Below are 8,644 nucleotides of genomic sequence, written 5' to 3'. Positions count from 1 at the left end.
CTCCCCTGCCGACTCCCCCTTGCCAATTTCATTTACTCACTCTCCTTAAAGGCTTCTATGTCTATTAAACTCCTAACTCAAAATAACCTGATAAAATGTTCTGGGGGGACTCGCTGGTTCCAAATAGATATATAAGGATCACGTTGGCCCAAAACACAAAACTCAGAGCCCCAGCCCAGCAGAGGTGCATTCCGCAGGCCTGGAAGACTGACCGCAGCCCACTGAGCTCTCTGCAGCCAGCTCATTAAATCCTAATCACCAGGACTCCTAGCCAGGTGGGGAGGGCGCTGTTTGTACAGGGTTTCCTGAAAGGTGCTGGGAGGAAACTACGCTTACATGATCTGCCCAGAAGGTCTGCCTGGGAAGGATCCACAGCCTGGGGTCTCAGCACCCTGCCCACGTGACTCATCTTACGGCTGAGAACCCCTTCCCTTTCACTCGGCCCTGTTTGAAGTCTGACTCAGGTCTATGGCGTAGATGCAAGGTGCCCTTAACCCAGGGGGAGTGTTTATGTCTTGGAAGAGGAAAGTTCAACCAATCCCCAGGGTGAGTGAAGAGAAGGGCTGAGAAACTGCTGACTTTGTTGTTTAGTTTCAACCATATTTTTGTCCAGCTGCTGAAACGGAAGCATCATAGCAGCATGGGTACTGGCCTGAGAACCAAGAGGTTTGGCATGAGGTCCTGGCTTTGTTGATGACTTCTTGGGCAAGTCAACCACCCTGTTGGGGCCGCGGTGTTCTCCCCTGCACCATGGGAGTGGTAATACTTCTCTCCTACCTCTTCAAAAGGGTTTGGGGAACACAATGGCAGGAGAGGTGACCTCAAAGCTGGAGCTTTTCTGTGCAGGTGGAAGTACAATGAGGCTTACGTGCAAGATGCTTTACCCACACCATCTCCTTGAGTCCCAAGAGAGAAACAGTACCCCTTTTGCAGATGAAGAAACTGAGGCCAGCTGGCTCCCACACTCATGCTCTTTCTGCCTTAGAGGGGAGCATCCAAGGGGCCCAGGTCTAGAAAAATCAACAACGGGCAAACGTTTCATCACTCATTCACTCAGTAAGGATATTCTGGGGCAGGAGCCTGGTTGATGACTGATATTGGCACATCCTGCTGCCCCCCAAGGACATCTCCCCTCCTACTGAAGCTCTGCCTCCCTTCAGCCTGGTCTCCAGAGACTTCACCATTTAATTCCAGGCCAAAGGGCAAAGCCAGAGCAGAGCTGCCCCCAGCAGTCTCCAGGCTGCTTTTGCCGTTTGACTCTCATTGGGCAACTCGTGAAGGCAAAGACCTCACCATGAACTAATGGGCCACACTGCAAGTCTGGAAGTCAGGGCTGAACCACAATAATAACAAGAATGAGAATAGCAATAACTAGCATGTGTTGAGTCCTTGGTCTGAAACAGGCACCATGCTAGGCTCTTCAGATATGTTACCTTCATCTTTTTGCAGTCCTCTGAGACAAGGGCATTTGCGGGCCAAGATCACGCAGCCAGTGAGGAACAGAGGCAGGCTTCAAAGCATCATCTTTCTGCCTCCAGAATCCACACTCTTATTTACAGCCCCTCTTTCCCTTACATGCTGGGCTACTTTGGGCAAGCCCCCCGCCCCCCACTTTCTTGGCCTCAGTTCCCCTGCTACCCTGCAAATTGCTGGAGTCAGACTTTCTCTTCCAACTTTGACAATCGAGTGTCTTGGCCTGGGAGATGAAATGGGGAGGGTGGCCCCAGCTGGCCCTCTCCCTGGAGAAGGGGACACAGATCCCAGCTAAGCCAAGCCTGAGCACAGCGGAAGGGAAAGCCTCAGGATGGGATGAGCCCCGCCAGACAGCTTCTCCTTGGAAGCCAAATTTTGCACTGATGCCAAAACTAAAGCCCCTTTTCAACCTCCCAGTGCAAACTGCTCGCTGTAAGTGACTCCTGAGCTAATGAGCTCGGAATGTCAAATTCCATCAGTCAGCCAGCACAGACACGACACGATGAAACGCCCTACACGGGAGGAGGTATGCTTCTCTTGCCTCTTTCTGTTTTTTTGCCGCAACATTCGTCACTGCTACACATGAAAATAAAAACCAGATGGAATCCCTGAGATGCAGAGAAGGATCTTTCCTTCCTGTGCAGTAGGCTAAAGGCTGCGATGGGCATCTAGGGTCACTGTGGACAGGGTGGAGCTGTCAGCTTCTCAGCCAGGGCCACAGATGAGCAACACCCAGCTCTTACCTGGCTCTTCTCCTTGGAGCCTAAGAGGAGGATGGAGCAGGTAAAGAACTGATGTCACTCCAGCCCTTCAAAACTCTGGCCAGGTCACGGACACTCGCTTCCAGCTCCTCCCACCTAGGCCCTCTGTCCAGCCCTGGACACACCCCTGGGACCACTCTCTGAGTGTCACCCCTGTGCCACATGCCTGCAAGCTCAGGGTGCTGAACAGAACACACTGGGCTGAGAGTGGGCCAGGACCAGAGCCTGATGCTCACATTCTCCGGGAAGCCTTCCCTGATCACCACACAATGCCAGGCATTGGTGAGTGAGACCAGCCCTCTCTTTTGACATCTTCCTAAATGTTAAGGCCAAGTCACATGACTTTACCACCACTTGCCTTGTTCATGTAATATGTCATGTGTGACCTGCATAGATCCTTACCTAGACTCTCAGCAGCTCCTAGGGGATGGGCAGCACTGCATACTTTCTTTGAGGGCCCCCTTAGCCCCTAGCACAGTGCCTGGTTTATCAAAACTGTTCTATAAATGTGAACAGAAATAATATAGTTATAATATCACTTTGATTAGCATTAATATAGCAATAATGATCATCTACCCCCACCCCGTGTGCTGTGTGAACACTGGACAAAATATTTTACCTCATTAACTCACCTCCCCAAGTCTCATCTCTGCTACACAGCTCAGCCAGTCTCCTGCACACCACGGTGCCCACTAACTGCAGCTCCCACCCCTCCTAGGCGGGCTCAAAGCCCACACACCAACAGAATCCAGTCCAGCTGGGGCTCAACTGGGGACTAGTGGCCTTTTTCTAGTTCCACAGCAAACATCCTAGAGGCCCAGCAGATCTCCCTGAGCCTCCATTTGCTCGTCTGCAAAGTGGAAAGGGTCCCTGCCCAATAAGGGGTGGATAAACAATGACTTAGAAAGAGGCTGATCCTAGCTGGGACACCTATATGGGGTTTGGGGGCGGGGTCTGAGTTAGGTCCTTCCCTCTGTCCATTTTTTGTTGCTATGAGTCAGTTCCATCCTGAAATAGCAGTGGTGCCCGGGCAGCTGCCCCCAATCAACAGGCCAATGTGATTGGGCTGCCAGGCATTGGTCAGTGAGGGAGAGGTGGGGTTCAGATCTGGAAGACAGTGTAGCCAGGACCTCAGTGCCCTCAGGGTTCTAGCAAAGTCCTAAGCCCTACCCTGGACTTTTCCCCTTATTTTCTCCCTTTTTCCTCCAACCCCCAATCTGAGAGCCTCCTGAGTAAACTACTTGTCTTCTAAGCCAAGAAGTTATCCAGCTTTCAGTCCAATTCATTGCTGATTTGGGGACCCCCCGGGTAGGGTTGCCAGGTATTTTATATACAAGGACGTGTCCCATATTTACTTATGTGACCCAGCTCCTGTATAGACTGTCAAAATGGTCCATAATTAACACCCTATATTCAGCTTTTGTCAATAAATTACAAAAATTCAGCCATTAGAACTATTTTTCTAATTTAGCTGGGCATCCTATCTTTTTATTTGCTAAATCTGGCAATGCTACTCCTGGGTCCAGGTGCTCTGAGACTCCCAATCAGAGCATCCCCAGGGCAGTCATTTCTACACAGACCATGGAAGCAGCTCTGTGCATGTCCATGTGTGCATGTATATACATACGTGTGCTACGTGTGTGCATGTATATACATACGTGTGCTACGTGTGTGCATTAGCTGTGTCCCTCCATGCCCAGTGGGAGCGTGCTCAGTATGTTCACTGACAGAAGTCTGTTGAAGGCATGAGAATGAGTCATCTCCACCCAACTCTAAACAAAGCCTGCAGAATAGGGGCAGCCACACCAGGGGTCTGGCTGAGTTACTCTAAGACAAAAAAATGTTTCAATCACCTTTCCCATTGGGATCTTTCCTGATAAGCTTAGGATTCATCCTGCCAAGCCTCCCTCGGATGCCGAAGAGAAACTGCTCTATGAGGTGCCCAAGGAGGCCTCATCATGGACCTACCCGGCTGAGAAGCTCCATTGGTCCAACTCCTTCACCGCTCAGGTGAGAAAACTGAAGGCCAGAGGGGGAAAGGGTCTTGCCCGATGTCACATAGCCATCAGAGAAAGAATTGGAACTGGGATCCCCATCTCCTAGATCTAGCTCAAGGCTTGTCCACTGCCTACAATGACTCTTTCTGATAGCAGGGCACAGTCAAAAGAAAGCTGAACTCTTGAGAGTTCAATAGCAGCCATTTGTTTCCCAACTTGCAGGAATATAGTAGTGCCTAGCATTTATTGAGCTCCTACGGCACGCTAGGCTCATTTAATACACACAATACCCCCAGGTTGTAAATTTTACTGTGGCCTTCATTTATGCGTGAAGAAACGGAAGCCAAAATACTTGCCCCGGGTCACACAGTTGGCAAGGTTAGTGGCCACTTTACCCAGATGTGCACTTTGAACCAAGGTAGGAAACTGGCTTCCTTGTGCTAAATAAACTGGGCTCTGTAAGCCAGTTCTTCAGGTGCCTCAACGGCTGCTGTGAGTGAGGGCCTGTGAAGGTGGGTTATCATTTAATCATCAGGATCTGAACCCTCTTTCTCCAAGCCAAAGGCAGCTATATCTCCTGGCCACTTTTCTTGCCTGAGTCATCAATTTCAGCTAAGATCTTTAAACTCACCTCACTAAGAGATTTTCCAAGTCTTATGCCTGGGACAGGGGACAGGAAGTGATCATGTTGCTCCCTTGTAAACCCTGCCTTTCAACTCTCCCCTTGAGACAAGACACTCTCCCTCCTTTCCTTCTGAATGGTTCTTCCCTGTGCACCCCCCGCCCCCGCAACCCCATCTTTCCATCTTTCTGTTCTCAGCTCAGCCCAGCCACTGCATTCAGCAGCCATTTGTCACAGCGCCCGACACCACACAGGGGTACTGTTTGCTCACTTGCCTTCAAGAAAGTAAGTAGTTTTTTGGTTGATAGCCAGTTAAGGGGACTGGATATGGGCAGAGAACTGTGTACCAGACCCCTCCCCAGGGAAGTGCCCTGGCATGTTATCTGGCACTCCTGAAATCCAATGCCGGGCTGGTGGGGCAGCCAGGTGTGCCTAAGACAAGGCTGTTTTCCCTCTCTGGAGAGGCCTCCCCCATGAGGAGGGGTCACAAAGGGCTCTGCTTCCTGCTGTTGAGCTGCCAGGCCGCCCCACAGGGTACGGATTTCATCTCTAAGACTGCTCTGGCTGGGTCTATGTGCTCTCCCGCCTCCTGCAAGCACCTAGGTTTGACCTCCACCCCAATCCCTTATCTGCCATTTATCAGCTGTGTGACCTTAGGCAAGGTACTCAGCCACTCTGAGCCCAATATCCTCATTTCTAAAACGGAGTTGGTGAGAGTTTCTACCTCTCTGGGGGCATCATCAAGAGGATTAAATGAGAGAATGCACATAAAGTTCAGAATTGAATGGCACAGAGCACATTCCATAGCTGTTGGTCACAACCACTGTCTCTGCAAATACTCAAAATCTTATACCTGCCTTCTAACTTTCCCCTGGTCTTGACTGTTTAATTTATGGTTTTTCTATATTGATTTCTTGCTGTTTTATTTTTACATTATAATGTGTTTATACCATATATGTATTAATAAAGTTTAATTCTATTCCCTGAGGGCCACTTCAGATATTTTGTGTAATCAGGTACGAAAAGTAGACACTTAGCGAGCCACACAGAGACAGGCAGAGGTGATGGGGAAGACAGGGCTGAGAGCGGGGACAGGAGGAGGGGCAGTGGGGCAGGAAGGAGAAGAGGAGAGACTGAGCGCCCCTAGAAGGACTGACCACCAAAGGGCAACCAACAGGGGCAAGGACCGGCCCCACTCCCTCGTGCCACTTTCTTACTGCCTGTTGGAGAGACTGGACTTACAGGTTTAGAGGGAGGGAACCACTGGGGGCAGCAGGGTAGGGAAATGATGGTGGGCAAGGCAAGGAAGTGCTACCCGTGAGGGCAGAGGCAGGAATGTTAGGCCCCTGTGAGCCAGGCCGAAACCAGGTGCTTAAAAGGAAACTTCAGCAGAAAATGTCCCCGCCCTCACTCATCTCCCCTCCACACACGCAGACCCCTACACACTACCCAGACTCATCCATACACACACACACCCACACACCCATAGACACACATGCACACCCACACACATATGCACATCCACATAGAGACGTGCACACCCACACACCCACGTGCACACCCACACACCCACACACATCCACACACACCCACACACCACACACATGCACACCCACACACCACACACACATGCACCCCCACACACCCATACACATGCACACACACACACCCCCACACACACGCACACACACACACACACGCACACCCACACACCCATACACACATGCACACCCACACACCCATACACACATGCACACCCACACACCCATACACACACATGCACACCCACACACATGCACACCCACACACGTGCACACCCACACACATGCACACCCACACACCCACAGACACATGCACACCCACATGCCTACTTGTATATACATGCACACATCCATATACACACAGACACATCCCCACACACTGATACACACTCATACACACCTACCCATACACAGGCACACTCATACAGACACCCCTATACACATATGTAAACACACATGTACACACCCACACACACCCATATACACACATACACATACACACCTATGCACACTCATACACATGCTCAAACATACATCCATACACACACACGCACCCACACAGTCCCCTATATAAACACATGAGCAACCACATGCATCCCCCCACACACACACATTTGTGCATGTGCACGCACACACACCTTCATGGCTATTTGGAGGGGCCTCTCCCCTCCCCTCAGCACCCACAGCATTACCCTCACACACCTGCCAAGATTCTCAGGCCCCTCTCCTGGCTGCCACCCTGTGGCTCCCTCCGGTCAGGTCTTGTGTAAACTGCAGCCTCACCTTGGCACGCCTCTCAGAGGCTCACAGGAGGGCTCAGAAACTCAGAAAAGGGTGGCAGAAAGTGAGGAGTGGTCCATAGGGAGTGGCCATGGGAGAGTCTGCTCAGCGAGTCACCAGGGACTTTGTGACTGGAGGGTCCAGAGCTTGCAAACAAATGCCACACTGCTCCGTCCTCACCCACCAGGCAAGACAAGCACTGGGCCCTCTATCTAGGGCACACATGGGGGCTGCAGGCCTGGCTCCCCTGGGTCCGCCTGAAAAGCCACCCAGACCCCTAACTCCAAGGCCTACAAAGCCCCTGAAAGCCCACAGGCCAGCCTGGCCCCACCACCACCCAGGGATATCCATTTCTCCCTCCTCTTTTCCAGCACAGGTAATGACAATGCACTTGACGAAACTCGATAGGTTGGCTACCTTGAAATGGAGAAGGAGGTCAAGAAACACATTTCCTAACTTTCAAAAGGAACTGTCTGGGATAATTAATCAACACATCACCAACACCCAGGGATTGTTTTATATCAGAAGACATATAATTTTAAAAAACAATAGCAGGCTTGTTGTGTGTTTTGTTTCTAAGGAATGTTAATTATGTTTGGCACCCTGACACATCCAAAGGTTCTCCCCGAATATTTAGAAATCAAACAGAACTTGGCTTCAAGGTCTTTCTTTACCTGGACTTAGCACAGGCAGGGTCGTAGAAACAAAATGGGCCTCCAACAGGTCTTTGAATGGGCCTGTGATTGCTGTACTAGTGAGGAAGGCACTTGCAACTGCTAAATTGCACTCACTATTGCTTAATTACCCCTTTGGATCAGCACCTAATTTGCTTAGGGTGCAACTGAGCTGCCATGGGTGTAATTGCTTGTACACTACTTAACAATGCAGCCACTGCCAGGGGAGACTGGAGCCTCACTTGACTCAGCTCAGAGAGGCTACAGCCCCATAGCTGTGGTTTCCAGGGCCACAGACCCCCCAGCAGCCCAGAACGGCGGAAGGCAGACCTGGCTTTCTAGCTGTTCCCTGGAAGCAACCTGCATGCCAGAAACCTTAAACAGGTCTATCAGAGGTGTTCACAGAGCCACTAGGAGGACACTCTCAGGCTAATCCTCCCAGTGGGTTCCTCGCCAGTGGGCCCTCTCTGGGAGGCAGCTCTAGGGCATGAGCAACTCCACCTAGGTTCTGCCTCAGCTATCCTGGTTACTCCGGGCTGCCATCTCCTGCTGGGGCCTGGTTCCCATGGTTAATCTGTGCTGAGACACAGTGGGGGAGGTAGTGGCTAAAGCTGCTGGCACCCAAGGGGGACAGGACCATGACCACAGGCACCCAAGGCCCCATGTAAGAGAGCAAAGCCCTCCTCCTGAGATCCCTGGAGCCCTGCTGATGTCCACAGTATGACCAGACTGGCAACATCAAGATTCATGTCCCACAGAGGAAGGGGGAGGCATCCACGTTTCCCCCTAAACACAC

The 8,644-nt window shown here is 51.2% G+C and overlaps 1 long non-coding RNA gene across 1 annotated transcript; it reads left to right on the top strand.

The window, feature by feature from the left end:
- The first annotated feature begins 4,112 nt into the window (after nt 1-4,112).
- Nucleotides 4,113-7,728, top strand: LOC112630950. Its single transcript, XR_003121047.1, has 2 exons — nt 4,113-4,244; nt 7,546-7,728. It is a non-coding gene; the product is annotated as an uncharacterized LOC112630950 (long non-coding RNA).
- Nucleotides 7,729-8,644: the final 916 nt, after the last annotated feature.

This window comes from Theropithecus gelada, chromosome 9, assembly GCF_003255815.1.
Source record: "Theropithecus gelada isolate Dixy chromosome 9, Tgel_1.0, whole genome shotgun sequence".
Lineage (NCBI taxonomy): Eukaryota > Metazoa > Chordata > Mammalia > Primates > Cercopithecidae > Theropithecus > Theropithecus gelada.
The sequence above is the reverse complement of the archived record's forward strand: the minus strand, read 5'-3'. Positions and strand labels throughout refer to the sequence as shown.